At 37.7% G+C, this 19,150-nt stretch overlaps 1 protein-coding gene across 6 annotated transcripts in view; it reads right to left on the reverse strand.

The window, feature by feature from the left end:
• Nucleotides 1–19,150, reverse strand: part of POU2F1 (POU class 2 homeobox 1) — a 178,370-nt gene that overhangs the window by 126,342 nt on the left and 32,878 nt on the right. Inside the window, exon 1 of one of the 6 annotated variants that reach the window (XM_082360714.1) lies at nucleotides 4,362–18,219. The exons of the other annotated variants lie outside the window; for them this stretch is intronic. The gene's annotated coding sequence lies outside the window, so the exon portion shown is untranslated. Of the gene's footprint in view, nucleotides 1–4,361; nucleotides 18,220–19,150 lie in introns of those variants that run through there. 6 annotated transcript variants of the gene reach the window in all.

Below are 19,150 nucleotides of genomic sequence, written 5' to 3' on the forward strand. Positions count from 1 at the left end.
AAAATGGACTACAAGTTCAAATTCTTATCTATACACTACTCCCTCCACCCAGGCAAATGAGTAAATCATAACATGGGTCATCCTAGCTTTTCCTACAGAAGCCTATGAGGGCTCCCAATTACTTTCCCAACAACTGCCACACTTCTACTAGGTAATAGGGGAAGGACAGAAGCTACCAGGACTGAGGCCAAGAGAAAGAAAAATCAATGTTTTAAAGAACAAGTCTAAAATGCAATCCTCTTAATGCATCTTAAAATGCCTGATTTACAAATTTTGGAAGGCCTAATGCTTTTAAGAAAGATTAACTGCCCATTTCAATATGCTTGGTTAAAATGGGGCAAAATTTGCGTGTGTAAATCTAAGTTCTCAAATTTTCCCAAACAAGAGTATACAGCTCTCCTGATGTTCAAGCAATGTAATCTCCCATGATCTAAAGAAGAGAAAGCAACAAAGCTCTCTGCAGACTTGAAAGTTAGACTGAGTTCTGAATATAGCTGGATTTTTTTGAAATCTTAATGAGTAGGAAATATACTTAAGGAGCCAGAGTATGAGCATCCCCCCCACCCAAAAAAGGAGCATTATCAAGCAAAAAAAAAAAAAAAAAAGAAGAAGAAGGAGAAGAAGAAAGACAAAAAGAAAAGGAAGGAAGGAAAGAAAAGGGAGAAGGAAAGAAAAAAGAAAAGAAAAAAGGAAACAGTTAACTGGAAAAAGCATTTATTCCTGATGAACAAATACAAGAACACAGAAAACAAACTTATTAATGGCAAACATTCCTAGTCTTAGAAAAACTTTACAGTGTTCATTCTAACAAACTGTTCTGTAAAGGACCAGAAGGTAAACATTTTCGTCTTTATGAGCCATTCAGTCCTATCACAACTATTCAACTGACTGTTGCAGCGCAAGTGTAGCCACAGATTCTACACAGATAATATATAAACAAATGGGTGTGGTGGTTTCCCAATAAAACTTTATTTATGGATACAGAAATTCCCACTTCATTTAACTTTCATGTGTCATGAAATATTATGCTCTTCATTTTTTTCCATTAAAAAATATAAAATTTCTTCTTAGTTCATGGGCCATACAAAAACCGAGGGCAGGGCTTCCCTGGTGGCGCAGTGGTTGAGAATCTGCCTGCCAATGCAGGGGACACGGGTTCGAGCCCTGGCCTGGGAGGATCCCACATGCCGCGGAGCGACTGGGCCCGTGAGCCACAACTGCTGAGCCTGCGCGTCTGGAGCCTGTGCTCCGCAACGGGAGAGGCCGCAACAGTGAGAGGCCCGCGCACCGTGATGAAGAGTGGCCCCCGCTTGCCGCAACTAGAGAAAGCCCTCGCACAGAAACGAAGACCCAATACAGCCAAAAATAAATTAAAAATAAATAAATAAATAAAGTGAATGATTTAAAAAAAAAAAAAAAAAAAAAACCAAGGGCATGCTGGATTTGGCCAGAGGACAACTGTATGCCTATCCCTGAATTATTTCCATCACATCAATGTGGAAATAAAAATTGACAAATGTACATAAAATACTTTCCTGATATTTCATTCATTTTCTCCATCCCCAGTTCCAAACCTTCCACAGAAACTTTCTGAAGTCACTGTTTCATCAGATTCCTTCCCTACTTGCACATCTCTCTCCCCAGGGTACAGCCTGCCAGTCCCTTGGATGTTTTTAAATCAAAATCTATCCATGTCAGAAAAAAAAAAAAAGCCACCCATCTCAATTTTTTATAAATCCTACTTCCTTGAACTACTGTAAAGCTCCAAATCTTTTCATGCTCAATCTTTCAATAAATATAGGTTTGGCCAATCTTATTATACCCTTTCCTCTTTCAGCCATCATTTAAGTCTAATTCTATACAATGAGATCCCTGTGAGGTCACACACAGCTGTTAGGCTGTCTTATTGAGAAGGCAGGTTTTAGTCACAAATACATTTAATGTTTAAAATTTTGCCAGTAACTGTTCAAATGGCTTCTAAGGAAACTCAGGAAAAGAGCTGGTCTATTACTTTAAATTGTTTCTCTCTCCACTTTCCCAGTTAGGTATTTTTTTTTTTTAATGCTTTATCATTTACTTTATTATTTTTCTAATTACTATTATTATTGTTATAATATCATAAGAACAATGTTACAAATGTTTTAAAAACTTAAATCTCTTTATATTTAAAACCACTAAGTCCTAAAATGCTAAATTATTTACATAATGAAAACAATATAACCATACATTCAACTCTTAACAGTGTAATATCTGAAGTATGTTAAAATCAATACTAACATGGAAAGGTACAATCATAAGCCTGGAAAGTGTCAAGAAGTCATTAATTTCATGAAAGTGACCCTATATGTGGGAACTGTGTAAAACTGTAATCTCTGGTACGGGGATCTTTCAGATTAGCATTGAGAAACATTCGGGAGTTAGTGAAAAGCCATGTGGTGGGGACAGAATTGTGTTCTTGAAAGGTGATGGGCAGGAGATGGAGCATTCAGTAAACAATGAGATTTCACTCTCCATCTCTCCCCATCCATAAATAACAAGTGTTTAAATGCACCTATATTAAAACTCTTCCCAGTGAATTCAGCATAACAGTAAGAGCAAAAACGCCACAGTTCAGCAATTTGTGTTTGACTGTGAAGTGATTTCTCCTGAAGACAGATGCCACCCCAAGGAACAAAAGCAGAAAAACAATCCAACGTATGACCAGAGGCAAAAGCAAGAAAAGATTAGAACTGCAAGTCTCACCCCTACCCCCCCGCTGAAACTCCCTGGCTACCTCCTTAGAACATCCTGCACAGACAACAGAAATGGTAATTTCCCACACAATACAAAGCAAGAAGCTCTTTGCCTTTTATTCCGCTACCAAGTATATAAACCAAAGGATTTCTTGCAAACTACTGGAACCCCCAAAAAACAAGAAACCAAGCAATATGGTTCCTAAAAAGCAACAACCAGGGTGCATTAAAGGTCAAAACATTTCTCCAAGTAGTTAAGCATTTAATTTTTTTTTTTTAACTTCAAGTGCACTAGCCAGGTTTTAATATTAAAAGAATCCCTTAGGACCAAAAAAGGGAGTTGAATATACAATGTATTTTTATTTGAATGTTGTATGGGAGAAAAAGAGAAATACCTGAAATCTCGCATGGAATTTTCAAAATAAAATGTTACTACTGCTCCTACAAAGGAATTATTTCTTTGATTCTTACAAATGTTTTTAACCCCACTGAATCACTTCTGTAATCCTAAAAAGGCAGATCCACTCTCTATATGTTAAGTCACAAACTGCCCACCATTAGTTCAACATCAGATAAAAAGAAAACATATTGTCGGAAGTGCAAATCTTACTCTTCACTATATTAAAAGTTTTAATTTAAAAATACTAGAAAAAGAAATAATATGCCTTCTCCCCCCTTCATCACTCTCGACACCTCCCCAAAACCTACCACAAATCACTTACTGACTTTCCAATTTCTTTGAAAAAATAAAAATAAATAAAACCATAGTCCAAACCTCCAATCATCAGATATTTCATCTTTGCAGTGAACTAAGGAGGTCTCTGGCTATTTCAGTAGACTTGCTAACCTGATAATGTTTTTCTCAATGATTAACAGTAGGCAAATATGTTGAATCAATCACACACTCCTTTGCAAAAGCAACTGACCTGTCAGCAATGGTAAAGCAACTTTACCATAAGCAAGCTAAATTTCAAGTGTGTAAAATTTGAAATTTCAATAACTTTTCTCTGAAATTTAAGTTTGTTTCTACATAGGTAATTCCCTTTTTTATTTGCCACTTTAAGCTGTCTGTCGTTGTTGTCATTTCTCAGTTCCATCCCAGTGAAAAGTAATATAAGACAACAAACCTATAGGTAAGCCGTGTACACAACACCAAAAAGCAAACAACCAAGGAGAAGTAGCAGCAGATTAGTAAGAGTTTCTCATTATTACAAGAACTGTTCTCAGCAATTAAATTTATTCCCATTTGCCTGTTTTATTATGTTTGACAAAGAGAGGAGACACTACCTCACCAATCTATAGTGAATGTAAATCAAAGTTATTTTAAAAATGCAGGATGTTAAAAGGCACAGAGTAGAAGAAGAATAACAGTAAAGACTTTGGTTCCTTCCACCTGCCCTGGATTCTTGAGTTGCAGCTTCTCTAACAGCTAATTTTCTCTCCTTGTGGGGTTTTACTTGGTGTGCATTGCTCTCCACTTCCTTTTCTACCCACGTAGTTTTTTAAAAGGAGATAAAGCAACTGTATAAGAATGCTTAAAGACATCAAAGACCTAAAGCTTCACTGGTTGCGTGTGGCATAGGAGGAAGAGGAGGAAAACGTGAGGTAATGAGGATCTACTGTATTTACCTTATGTGCAGGGCATGTGGACAACAATAGAAACCATGTAGGGTGCACGTTTTGTCAAAAAAGAACATGGCAGCCTAATGGGAGGCCTTTGTTCTTCAAAAGGGTCTCCTTTCCCCCTTTTGTGCTTCACTTAATTCACGGCATCTGAGCTGCTCTTGAACTTGACAGACTGAGAGAAAGAAAGGGAGAAGAGAGGGGGAGTCAGACACACAAAGAGAGGGGGAAAGGGAGGACTTCAAAGAGAATTCATTTGAAAAAATTAGTTCTACTGCCAGTTTTGATGAAGTTTTGGAACTTTATAGGAGTTAGAGGGTATCATTCAGTGTTGAAATAAATTTAATTTTCCCAGAGATTGTAATGAGTGGTAAAGTAGATAAAGAACAAAATGAATTATGTCCAAAGAACTCGTCACAAATTTCTTCTGCTACACTGTATTTCTTGAAACAATAGTTTAAAAAACATCTGATTTTCAACGATTACATGAAACACGGCATTCCTCAAGCAGGACCGGTAACTAAATGATTTTGAAGTTTAGGGGAATTATACTTGAGTGATAACAGTGCAAAAGAACACAAAACCACCAGCGCCACCTGCAGGATAAATACAGATGAGAATTCTACAACATATTTCAAAGCCTAAGATTTTTTAAAACAAAACATTCCACAACTAACCTTTGACACTTTCACTTTAAAATCAAGAATTTAAAAAATTTTAAAAAGCAGTGAATAACTTCAGATGAAGAGCAAAACCTTAGGAACCTTTGGCCAATTTTAGGTATTCATGAATATAAATACAGAACTGCTAAAAGTTATGTATTAAAACAAAAGGCTGCTTCAAAACAATAAAAGATCTGGCTATAAAGTAGGATGACTGTCCCATGGCTTTAAAATATTTATTATTTTTTTTCCTGACTGAAAAACATACATTCATTATAAAACAATCAAACATGTCTGAAATTTAGGAAGCTATCCTACTCCCCCTTAGATTTCGTTTTTTTTCTTCCAGCTCTTACATGTATAATTTTCCACAGTATGGCCATACGTGCTTGCTTGGGTTTTCTTTTTTTTGTACAACTTCCTCACTCATTTAATATACTTTATACCTCCTTTTATGTCAGTCCACATATCAAATTTTTTTTGGTGGTGTATAATAATCCACCATACAGATGTACTAAAGTGCTGTTGATAGGTATTTGGATTATTTCTGTTTTTTCCACTTTACAAACAAAGCTTCAAGAAACAGCTTGTATGTGTACAGACTATGAAATAGACAATTTATATGTGTCTTTGCTTACTGGTATAAATGTTTCTGCAAATTAATGGCTAGAGGCAGAATTTCAAACATTTAAAATTTTAATATTACCAAATTGCTCTCCAAAAGTTGTGCCAAGTTATCTTCCCAAAATTATGTGAGACTGCCTGAGCCCGATCCTAGACAACAACCATCTTTTTAATATTCGACACTCTGATAAACACTGCTTTTGCTTTAAGTCATTTTAGAACTTTCACACATAAATAGGCTCCTTCAAATTGAGAAAACAGTACATTTATTCCCAATATTTACTGATGAAAATATATGCAGAAGAAGCATTACTTTTAAACTATCTTCAGAGCCAATTATTACTTTATAAGTCATATCTCAATTTCATCTTACAGCAGAATTACTACCCAACCTCATTACTCATCACAGTGCATTCAGAAAACACTGGATATTTCCTAATCCACTCTCAGAAGAAAATGTGGTACCAATAAGATTTAAAGAATTTGCTGCAGGTCTCAAAGGCAACTGTAAAAAAGGTAGGGTCACATAAACAAACGAATGACCTTTTCAAGGGAACTACTTGGAAAATAGAGCTTTCAACTGGATTTATGTACATGAGCGTGTGTATGTGTCGCTTATAGTATATCTGTTTAAAAGTAAGCACAACCGTTCTAGTCACACCTTGTATAGACAAGAAGTTGTACAAGTCTGTGGATGTTACAGAATAGAATAACTGTAGGTTTAGCACTAAAATAAGGTGAAATCTGAATTTTAATCCCTGAGGCAGGGTTTCTCAACCTCAGCACAACTGACATTCTGAACCACATTCCGCTAGGTGAGGAGGGCTGACCTGTGCGTTGTAGGGTGTTTAGCAGCAAAACCTGGCCTCTAATAACTAGTGCCATTAGTACCATCCTACAAGCTGTGACAACCAAAAATGTCTCCAGACACTGCCAAATGTTCCCTGGGGAGCACAGTCATCTCCAGTCGAGAGCCACCACCCTAGGCTAACTAAAAGAACTATGACATATGTCACTTCTGCATGCACTGTCCCACCAGTTTGATCTTAAAGTATAAAAATATTTAAAATACTGATTATTAAATACTAATATTATTAAATACTAATATTTTAAATACTTATCAAATTCTTATTACTCTTCATGACACTCTGCAACTATCAGTGAATATGGCAGCACCAGGAGACAGAGACTTTAAAAAAAAAAAACAAAAAAACACTCATCTAACTACTAACACATTACTAGCTAACAATGATATTTCACGGTGACTTAATGGAAAGAACACTAAATTTGTAAGGTAACGACTTATTTTAATCATGTGTACTATTCTGTTGATTCTATCTCCAAAATACATCTTGAATACATCATTCTTTGCATCTTCCACAACCTTCATCTTAGCCAACATCATCTCTCATCCAAAGAGGCTTCAACTGCTCTCTCAGCTTCTCTTCTAGGCTCCTCCAATACATTCTCCATCCATTCATTCATCCTTCAACTAATATTTACTGAACATCTGCTATCTGCCAGGCAGTCTATGCACTGAGTATTGAGTACCATGCACAAAACTCTCTTACAAAATCCTTTACCTAGAGAAACTTAAATTCTAGTATAAAACACATCAAAAGATGGTCAAGTGCTTTGGAGGAAAAGAAAGCAGTGAAGGATAAGCAGGGTGGGGTCTAGCATTAAATACAGTGGCCAGGGATGGATTCGTCAGTTGTATAAAGACCTGAAGGTTAGGAAGTGAACCACACGAATATATCTGGAAAAGTAGCCCAAGCAAAGAGAACAACAAGTATAAAGGTCCTGAGGTAGGAGCATGCCTCTGTGTTTTACTCTGTATGAAACAGGAAACCACTAGAAGATCTGGAGCAGAGGAGAGCCATGCTGTAACATTTTAAAGGAAAAGACTGGCAACTATGTCAAGAATAGGCTGTAGGACTGCAAGGGTGGAAGCAGAGACCAGCTAATTCATATGAGATTTAGACCAGAGCAGGTAAGTGGAGAAAAGAAGAAGTTGGATTTAGGATATATTATTAATTACAGTTATTTGTAAAAACATAAGTTGGATTGTGCCATTCCTCAATTCAAACGCCCTTCAATTACCACTTTCTTCCCATTGTACTGTAAATAAAATGAAAAATCCTAAAAATGGCCCAAAGGGCACACTATATAATCTGGTCTCTGCCTGACTCTCCAGCCTCATTTTACTACTCAGTAACCAAAATGTCCTGGGCACACTGATCTTTCAGGTCCTCTACGACCCCAAACTCTTCTCCACTCGGGAGGGCAGGGGGACAGGGGCCCAGCGGCCGGCTTAGTGCACACTGTTCTCTCTGCTTGGAATGAATGCCCTTCTCACCCTTTGCCTTGACTCTACGCTCTCACTCTCACATTTCAGTTCTCAGCTTAAAATTCACTTCCTCAAAGAGACCTTCCCTGACATGCCGCATTGAATTAGCTTCACCGCCTTCCCTCATTATATTCTCTCAAAGTACCCCAAAGTACTTTTCCTTGATAGGACCACCCCAATTAGTAATTATAACATTGGTTTAACTACACCTAATGGTTAATGTTTGTCTCTTGAGACTGCAGGCTATAAAGAGCAGGGACCCATTTCTGTTCCACTTACCATCATATCCTCAGGATATGGCACAATACCTGGTACCTGGCAAGTACAAAGAATACTTTTTGAACAAATGATAGAGCTTTCATCCCAGCTCTGCTAGGTATGATCTAGTCACTTAAGTTCTCAGGACCTCATCGTCCTTTCCCGCTTTTTAATCTTATGACTCTAAGAAGATCATAGAAACTAGAGTAAATGAGACAAAGAAATAGGAAATCACACGGAGTCTTAAGAACAGTTTTTCTGAAGCAGTCGGGGAGTGGTGGGAGTGGGACAGATAAATAAGGGAGGGCCTTGATTATTGGGTTATGAATTTCAGACTTTCTTCAGCAGGCAAGTGGAGAGTGCTACAATCAGAACCATGTATTTGGAAGTTTAATCTATCTGTGGTATATAACTACCTGAAGAAGAGTCTAAATGCAAAAATTTAATTAGACTCCAACAGGTGAATAGGGCCTCAACTAGTTTTAAAAGGTAGTTGAATATGAGAACACAAATACATGCATTAATGAAGATTCTTAGCATTATTATTTAATAACTAAATTAAGCTTATGCTTGTTTTAGTTATGTTTATACAGAAAGCAAAAAAAAAAAAAAAAGTGATCCAACAATGGAAAACACTTTCATTTTCCCATTCATTCATTACTCACAATGCAACCAGATTAATCTTCCAAAAGCATGGCCCAGATCATATTACTCAAAAAACTTTAGTGGCTCCCCACTGTCTACTGAATTAAGTCCAAACACCTTAGCCTGATATTTAAGACCCTACACAAACTGGCCCCAACTTACTTTTACTCCTCTGTATTCTAGGCAAATTGAACTACTTTTGCTCCAAACACTGTTAGCTTTTTCTGCCTCCACCAGATTTTGGTTCACATTGTTCCGTCTTTCTGAAATACAATCCCACCCTCCACTCCTAATCCGCCTGTCACACCCTACCTTCCTTATTCAGGATCCAGCTCACATGTAACTGCCACTCAGTCTCTTTCGCCAGCCCACCTCAAGTACAAAATGATTTCCTCCACTTCTACAGCTACCCGTACCCCCAGTGCTTTGTAACTCACTGTGTTCTATCTTCAGTGACTTTTCCCTTATATGTTTGATTCCCCCAATTAAATTATAAACAACTTCCAGCCCCCTCCTTCTGTGGAGCTAAGATAGGTATATTTGCACATAAAAACAGACAACTATATTTATAATTTGTAAACTGTTCTAAGAGCCTATTCCTTTTGAGGGCAGGAACTGTTTCTGATTCATCTTTTGTTTCCTGTAATTCTTTGAGCAAAGTATGTGCTTAAACAATTTTGCTGAATAAAATACTCATAAATTTTAGGTTGAATAAAAAATTTGTCCTTATTGCTCAGGTCTTATTCATTGAGGCCACATTACAAGACAGAAGCATTTATTAAGCAACTGTACTGTAGTTAGCTACTGTGCTAAGAGACCATGGGAATGATTAAAAATAAGTATAAAATGCTATGCCTATCCTAAGAAGCTTATGGTATTGTTAGGAACATAAGACATATTTCCAAAGAAATTAGAAAAATAATAAAAGTGCTATAAGACACCATCAAATTCTAAACTATGAATTTCAAAAAAGCTGGTATGGATAATAAGTACCATGGGAAGTCTAGAATGGAGAGATCAAAGTTGGCTAGCCTTGATTAAAAATGCTTCTGAGAGGCTTGGCTAGAGGGCATGAAAAGACAAGATTATCCAAAACAATGTGTTCCCCCAGGTTGCTCCAAGAACCATATCCATCCCTATATCTTGGCTTTAAAAAAAAAACCATATCTCTGACATATAAATGTGAGCATGAGCTCAATGGCTCCATTCTCTGCACAAGTGCCCATATGAAACATCCAGAAATTCAAAAACAAAACCATCGCTTTCCAAAACACAAACTCATTTTCTACATTTTCCTCACATGCAATGTTGGGGGTAAGTTGGGCAGAATCTCAAAGATGACCGTTTTAAAAAGCCAAATTGAATTCTAAAAACAAACTGCAATAAATCTTTACGGCCGCTTCCTAACTTATTCTATCAATTGGATACATTTTAGAATAGCAGACTGGAAGTTGCTCTTGCTCCTGTTCAAATGTTTCAAGTTAGAAAAGTCGCCAGGACATGGAAGCAACCTAAATGCCCATCAACAGATGAATGGATAAAGAAGATGTGGTACATATATACAATGGAATATTACTCAGCCATAAAATGGAACGAAATTGGGTCATTTGTAGAGACATGGATGGACCTAGAGTCTGTCATACAGAGTGAAGTAAGTCAGAAAAACACATATCATATATTAATGCATGTATGTGGAATCTAGAAAAATGGTACAGATGAACCTATTTGCAGGGCAGGAACAGAAGAGACGTAGACACAGGGAACGGACGCGTGGACACAGAGGGCAGGGGGAGATGAATTGGGAGATTGGGATTGACATATGTGCACTGCCATGTGTAAAACAGATAGCTAGTGGGAACCTATTGTATAATGCAGGGAGCTCAGCTCAGTGCTCTGTGGTGACTTAGATGGATGGGATGGGGGGGGAGGGTGGGAGGGAGGTCCAAGAGGGAGGGGATATATGTATACATATAGCTGATTCACTTTGTTGTAGAGCAGAAACTAACACAACATTGTAAAGCAACTATACCCCAATTAAAAAAAAAAAGAAAGTCACTTATAAACTCATTTAAATGAGAAACAGTATATCATAGTGGTTTAAAATAAAGTTTAGACCCTGAAGCCAGCTGGCCTGGGTTCATAACCCAATGGGAGTAGTCTTCCTCTGTGCCCCAGTTTATTCATCTTTAAAATGAGAACAAAAATAGCTAACTCATAGTATTGTCATGAGGACCAAATAAATTAATGCATTACTAAATATTCTAATCTAGTATACAGTAAGCAACCAAAATACTGCTACCTATTATTATTATCCAAAGGAACTAAGGGCACTACTTAGGTAATAATACAGTAGTAAACAAAACGTGCCAGCTTCAAAAGTGAAAACTGGACATTTCTATATATGAAATTAACATTAAATGAAATGCAGAACCTATATACACATGGAAACTCAATGTACAATGGAGCTGGCATGGCAAGAAAGCAGAAGAAAGGGAAAAATTCAACAAATTGTGCTGGGAGAGAGAGAAATCCACACACACACACAAAAAAAAAAACAAAGTCCTAACAGCATATACAAAAATTGATTCCAGGTAGTTTAATGGACAAATATGAAAAGATAAACTTTAAAACTTTGAGAAAATATAAGAGAATGTGAACATGGAAAAGAGAAAGATTTCTTTAGTAAGACATAAAAAGTACAAACCATAAAGGAAAAGCCTGATAAATCCAACAGCATTGAAATTAAAAATGTTTGTCCATCAAGAGTCCATGTAAAAAATGCAAAGACGAAGCACAGATTGAGAAAGGATATTAGAACACACATAACTAACAAAGGATTAGAATCCAAAAGATTCCAATAAATCAGTAAAAGACAAAACAATCCAATTTTTTAAATAGGCAAGATATATTAACTGGTAATTCACAGAAGAAACACAACGGCCAATAAGCATGTGAAAAGGTGCTTGTCTCATTAACAATAAAGAAAATACAAATTAAAACCCTTATGAGATACCATTTCACACCTACTGGGAGTGGCAAAAATCAAAATATCCTGGCAAAGATGTGGAACAGTGAGAACTACAGTACCAGGAAGAATGTAAATGGATAGAATGGGAAACAGCAGAAATGTCCATCAATAGAAGAATGAATAAATCAACTGTGGCACAGTCATTCAATAAAATACTATACAGTAGTGAAAATGAATTGTGGTAGATTATCTGCTACACTGTCCACAATCACTCCTTGCCCTGTATCCATGACACTTTACAATGTGACTCTGCTGCTCCTCTCATCAAGAGCTGCAACCCTCAAATCTGGGATGGCCTTGACAATAGAATGCAGTGAAAATTAATGTTGTGCCAGTTCTTAGTCTAAGTGTTGAGGCCTCGCACGCTTCCTCTTGCTCTCTTATAACCCTGCTCTGCAGCCTGGTGAACAAGACTGGGCTAGCCTCCTGCAGGATGAAATATGTGAAGCAGAAACAAGCTTCTCCCCTCAATCATCTGAACTTACCCAAACTTCAGCCAACCCAGCAGCAGGTCACAGATACATGAGCAAGTCTAGCCAAGATCAGCGGAATCATCTAGCCGACCCACAGTCTCATGAGCGATAATAAAAGATGGTTATTTTAAGTCAGTAAGTTTTGGGGTTTGCTACAAAGCAATAGATAACTGATACATGTATGGATTGAAGCTGTACATATTAATATGAATAAATTTGACAAATAATTTTGAGTGTAAAAAGTAAGCTGCACAAAAATATATAAATGTTATCATACTGTATATATAACGTTTAAAAAGCATTGTTTACATAATTCAAAGAGTCATGTACCACAATGGTCATTGCAGCTCTACTTACAATCGCCAGGACACAGAAGCAACCTAAGTGTCCATCGACAGATGAATGGATAAAGATGTGGCACATATATACAATGGAATATTACTCAGCCATAAAAAGAAATGAAATTGAGTTATTTGTAGTGAGGTGGATGGACTTAGAGTCTGTCATACAGAGTGAAGTAAGTCAGAATGAGAAAGACAAATACCATATGCTAACACATATATATGGAATCTAAAAAAAAAAAAAAGGTTATGAAGAACCTAGGGGCAGGACAGGAATAAAGACACAGACATAGAGAATGGACTTGAGGACAGAGGGAGAGGGAAGGGTAAGCTGGGATGAAGTGAGAGAGTGGCATGGACTAATATATACTACCAAATGTAAAACAGATAGCTAGTGGGAAGCAGCTGCATAGCACAGGGAGATCAGCTCAGTGCTTTGTGACCACCTAGAGGGGTGGGATAGGGAGGGTGGGAGGGAGGGAGATGCAAGAGGGAGGAGATATGGGGATATATGTATATATATAGCTGATTCACTTTGTTATAAAGCGGAAACTAACACACAGGTATAAAGCAATAATAATCCAATAAAGATGTTTAAAAAAAAAAAAAGGCATTGTTTAAGATATACTACATACATATGAGAATGGTGGTTACCTCATGGTTTGGAGAGAGGAAAATGCCACTGGGAAGAGGTACACAGGGGCTTCCTATGTGAGACTTTCCCTAGCCACCCTATCTAAAATTGCACCCTCCCAGCATACCCTGCCTATATTACCTTGCCTGCTTTATTCTTCTACTTAGCACTTAACATCAGCTAATTCCATAAAAGCAGGAATTTGTATTGTGTTTGTCATTGCCTGCCCAGCTTCTAGAACAGTGATTGGCAGAAATTCTGATTTAAAGCTCCCCAGGTAAGTGTAATGTACACCCTGGATTGATAATCACTGCTTTAGTGAAAGTAGCATAGTAGCAGTTAAGAACAGGAGCTGGCAAACTACAAGCTGAGGGCAAAATCTGGCCGGCTGTCTGTCTTTGTATGGTCCACAAGCTAAGAATGATTTTTACCGAAGAACGTGTGCAATCGATTTGATAGGAACACTTAACTTTGAATCCCAATTAAGCGAAATGCTATCCCACCCCAAAAAAAATAATTCTGTTCTTCTCATTAGTAGACCTGTATTACAAAAAAATGTGCCCATTTATTATTATATTTTGAATTTCATCAATTTTATGTATGGAAATTTGTTTTCTCTCTTGTTACATAAGTACATCATATCCTTGATTTTGCCTCTTGGCCTATGAAGCTTAAAATATTTACCATCCAGTCCTTTACAGAAAAGGTTTGCCAGCCTCTAATTAAGAGCAACTGCTCTAGATGTTAAATCCTGTGTAAATTTAGGCAAGTTCTTAAACTTTCTGTGCTTTAGTTTCCTCATCTACCTGAAAGAGCTGGGGTTAGAAATAACAGAAGTAATATATACACATGTGCCTGGTCATTAAGAAGAGCTCAATAAATACTGGATAGTATTATTAGTGAGGAAGAAAAGAAACAAACAAAAAAGTAAGCAAAGAGGGACTTCCCTGGCAGTCCAGTGGTTAAGACTGTGCTTCCACTGCAGGGGGCGCGGGTTTGATCCCTGATTGGGGAACTAAGATCCCACGTGCCGCGCGGCATGGCCAAAAATAAAAGAAATAAAAATAAAAAAATAAAGTATACAGGAAGATGTGCATAGGTTACATTAAAAATACTATGCCATAAAAATAAGTAAACAAAGAAATTAATACAATTATACAAGTCTTTACAATTTATACTAAGTTCTGTGAAGGAAATAAAAGATTGAGATAGATAGTAACCAGGTTGTCAAAAAGTGCCCAAGAATCCCACACAGCGTGGACATTCAGAAAAGGAAGCAAAATATGAAGGAAATATGAAGGGGGAAGTTGCTGATTCTTGTCCCCTTAAGTCACCTTCAGAAAAGATGGAGATGAACTCGGCTATGAGAAACGGCAGAAAATGAGGTTAAATTGTATCTGTGGTCACTTCTGGAGTCACAGTACAACTAGAGGCAGCAGAGCATATTGGTTAAAAGTAGGGCATGAGAATCAGCTTGCCTATGTTCAAATCACAGCTCTGACACTCACAGCTTAGCTATGAAACACTGGACAAGTTAAGAACCTAAGTCTCAAGATTCCTCTTTTGTAAAACAGGGGTTAAAAACACCATCTGCCTCCTAAGACTCCTGAGTATTAATAACAGTTAATCACAGTGCCTGGCACGTCATCAGTGCTCAATAAATGTTGGCCATTATTATTACACGAGTTGCCAAAGTCTTGTCTAAATAGATCCCTTAATGTTTCCTACAAAGCCAATCATTTACAGTCTCTGTTTTCCATTTTCTCTGCCTCTTCTGCCTCAAATAGTGTTTTAATAAACCTTCTATTTCACTTCTCAGCAAATTTCTTTAGATTTGAAGCTACTATATATCTTCAGCCCTGTATATTTCCATCATTTTCAACTGAAAATCAATACTGGGGCTCAAAAGAAAGATATTTTTCTAGAGGAAAGAATTACACTAACTGACATTAGGCCAAAACGCCATCTACTTCTCATCATTTGGACATAGGTATGTAATGTTACTATAGTGTTCTTCCTCGTTTTTATTTTCCAAAGAGTAAAATAGAGCCAAGGCCTCAAAAGAAGTTGTTTTAAAGCTATCTTCCTCATGCTCATATGAGCATTTGCTGGTTTTCTGTTTAAATCAAAGAAAAAGTAGTGCCAATGTCAGATTTCAAAGTAAGAGACCATTTGACGGCCAAAATGAGACATGATTCCTCAGCACCACCTATTCTTGTACAAAACAATAAATGGTTCCCTGCAGGACACAGTCTACAGCTCACCTACCCAACTTAATAACAATCTTATCACCAAAAGTACCTTGAGCAAAAGACAGCATGGAGAAGTAGTTCTGTTATAAATTTAGGAACAAAATTAAAGGTCCTAGGGAGACATTTTCCACAAGCACTTCCAGACAGTGAAAAGGACTGCCACATTCAAACAGGATTTTACTGCTTTATAAGCATCTCTCTCCCTGAAGCAACTCAAAATTATGACTGACTCAAAATAAAGATTTGTGTAGCTATAACCAGTGTACCCAGACCCTAATATATCAGTAGATATTCACTGAGGCTCTTCAGAGCAGGAAAGTCATTGTACTGCTCGATCCCAAAGAGTTCTTCATATACAACAACCAAAAGGTAGATAGATAGATATAGAAAGATAGAAAAAAATCATCTTTCTTTTTATCCACAGGCAGCTCAACCAAAGACCATCATTTCTTACCTTTTCTGTTTGCATAAGTGAGATAATATGGTATTAACAGCACTGAGCTGGAAGTCCACGATCTGAATTTTAATCTCAGCTATCTCTTATCATATGCTTGACCTTCAACAAGTCACTTAACTTCCGTTGTTTTCAACTTACTTAGGAACTCAAGGTTATTTGGTGTGAATATCCTCACCAATTCTTCATCTAAAAATTCATGTTACCTCCACCATCTATTCTCCTGCCTCAGCCAAAAAAAAAAAAAAATCATTAATATTTCCTCTGTCAGTTAGGACCCTATCAATTCCAAGGGACAGAAACCTAACACAAATTGAGATAAGTTAAAAGAAGTGGGGGGGGTGTTTAATCGACTCGAGTAACTGGAATAGCCAGAAGCAGAACACATTACGGACACTGAACCAAAATCTTCAAGACCTGATTTCTCTCTCTCTCTCTCTGTCTCTGTTATTATTCTGACTTCATTCTTGGGCTTCGCAGGGTAGCCAGAGAAGTGCAGCCACTCTTGCCTTTCATCGGCCTAGGCTAAAGTGGCAGGAGGCTTCCTCCCATAGCTCACGCAAAGGCAAAAGCTGTGATTGGCTTCACCCAAGAAACTGCCCACCTTGAACCAAGCACTTGACTGGGGGAATGCCAGAGCAGTCAGTACCACCCATTAGGCATGGACTGTAAGTGGGTAAGGAGTAAGTCCCTCCAAGCAAAAACACAGATGTTCTTTACTCCTCACCCAAGCCAAATGCCCCCACTGAGGCCCATTCCCATTTCCCTCCCCCATTAGCTATGTCCTCCACCCCCATTATCTTCTTCCAAAAGCAAATCACCTCCTTGAAACCTTCACCTTGATGTTTGGTACATCATTCAAACTGTTAATACAAGTGAGGTATCACTTTCTCTTCTTTATCTCCTAAACCCAATCAGTCACCAATTCTCAGATTCCACCTCCTTAGTTTCTTTTTTCTAGTCCTCTTCCTCCCCAGCTGCGTGCAACTGGTCTTCCTGCCTCCAGTCTCATACCACTCCAATCCATAGTCCATACTATCACCTGTGATCTTTCTAAAGTTCAAGTCTAATCGTATTTTCCTTTCTTCATACTTTTTAATGTCCCCTTGTTTCCTGCAGCATAAAGACCATCTTATTTCTGACCATCTTCACCACATAATCATGCCAACTACTTGCAATTTCCAAAATTTAGTAAGCTGTTTTTCATCTGTTCTATTGTTCACATTGCTCTCTAGACTGGAATTTTCCTGTGCTACTTTATGGATTCAAGGGGTTTCCGCTACTCTAAAACACCTGGGTAAACAAGATACAGCTAAGATGTTTCTACTTGTATGAAACCTGTCCTAAGGTACCCACTAGGACTTCTTTGTTTGTGCCCTCAATATACCCAATATAGTTCTCTCTCACAGCACCTATAACACTTCATTGCACTTACCTATTTACAGACTTGTCTCGTTCCTATAGTTTTTAAAAGCAAACATGGCTTAGGATCATTTGAAAAGCTCTGTAAACCTACAGATGCCTGAACCTACCAAACCAAAATTAGGGCCCAGCCATGTATACTGTGAAAAAGCTTCAAGGTGATTAATGTTACCTGCCCCTATCTCTCTAGTTAAAAAACCACTGACAGATGACAATCTGCTTAAGGAAAACAATTCTTATTAATACATCCAGTTCTTCAAATTGTTCTTGGCAGTAGGGAAACAATAAATGTTATGGAATGAAAGTAAGTCTTACACTTTGCTGTGCATCAGTCACCAAAAATCACCCAATGGAAGAAAACGAATCATAATATATCATTTTGGGGCATTCCAATTAAATAATTTTTTTATACATTGGGTGGGGGGATGGGGAAAGGGACAGAGGAAGAAATTACCCAAAACCACCATCTTCTCTGATAATCAAGAATGGAACATTATCCCATACATTCAATTGCTGAAGCCAAGGATAAATGTTTCTGATTTTAACTTCAAGGTACTCTATGGTTATGAGTCAGACTCTAAACAGTACTTGCTGCTTTTTAACAATGAATAAAACTAATACTGCCTTCTGCATAGCTCTCTATGCAGCAAGAATCAAGATGTATGTGGGACATAGCTCTGGTAAGAATTAAAGTTAGGCAGTACAAAGAAACAGAATTACCCCTACAGGGGCTTCCCTGGTGGTGCAGTGGTTGAGAGTCCGCCTGCCAATGCAGGGGACACGGGTTCGAGCCCTGGTCTGGGAGGATCCCACATGCCGCGGAGCAACTGGGCCCGTGAGCCACAACTACTGAGCCTGAGTGTCTGGAGCCTGTGCTCCGCAATAAGAGAGGCCGCGATAGTGAGAGGCCCGCGCCCCCGCTCGCCGCAACTAGAGAAAGCCCTCACACAGAAACGAAGACCCAACACAACCAAAAAAAATAAATTAAATAAATAAATAAATAAATTAAAAAAAAAAAAATTACCCCTACATTAAATCCCACTTAATAAATATTTTCTGCCTCCCTTCAAGGCCACATGCTAGTTTATTTGTACTAGTAAGGTGAGCAAGATGCACAGTGGCTGCCCTCACCTAAAGCACATTATCAATGTTGCTCAAATTCACATTAAATAAAATTGAGACTGCCAAATGTTTTATTTGTATGCCATCATAACCTTTAAGTCAGATTAATACTCTTATAAAACTTTTAAAAAAGAACACTAAGGCGTTTTCCTGGTTTGTAGCAGCATCATCAAAAAGATTTCCTCTTCAAAACCTGAATAATGTGTGAACAGGCTTTAAAACAACCTGAAAGTCCCACTGAAGCAATTTAATTCACCATATTACACAGGAGCCTGAACTATTTTGCCACAGGGACCCGACCAAGCAAGAGAGTCTGTTCTACATTCTCGTCAAAATTCAAACTGATAAAACTTCCTAGATGCAGCTAGAGGCTGAGTGTTACTGAAGTTGCCTTCTTTTTTCTAGTTGTATTATAAAAGCAAGGAGCAAACAGAAAAAAAAAAATAATAATACAGCAAAGACATAAAAAACTTTCCCTCAGCGAACATTTTCTATTCTTTTCCTCAGTGAGACAGGCAAACCTAGCACGA

Source organism: Balaenoptera borealis (assembly GCF_965194805.1).
Source record: "Balaenoptera borealis genome assembly, chromosome: 1".
NCBI lineage: Eukaryota > Metazoa > Chordata > Mammalia > Artiodactyla > Balaenopteridae > Balaenoptera > Balaenoptera borealis.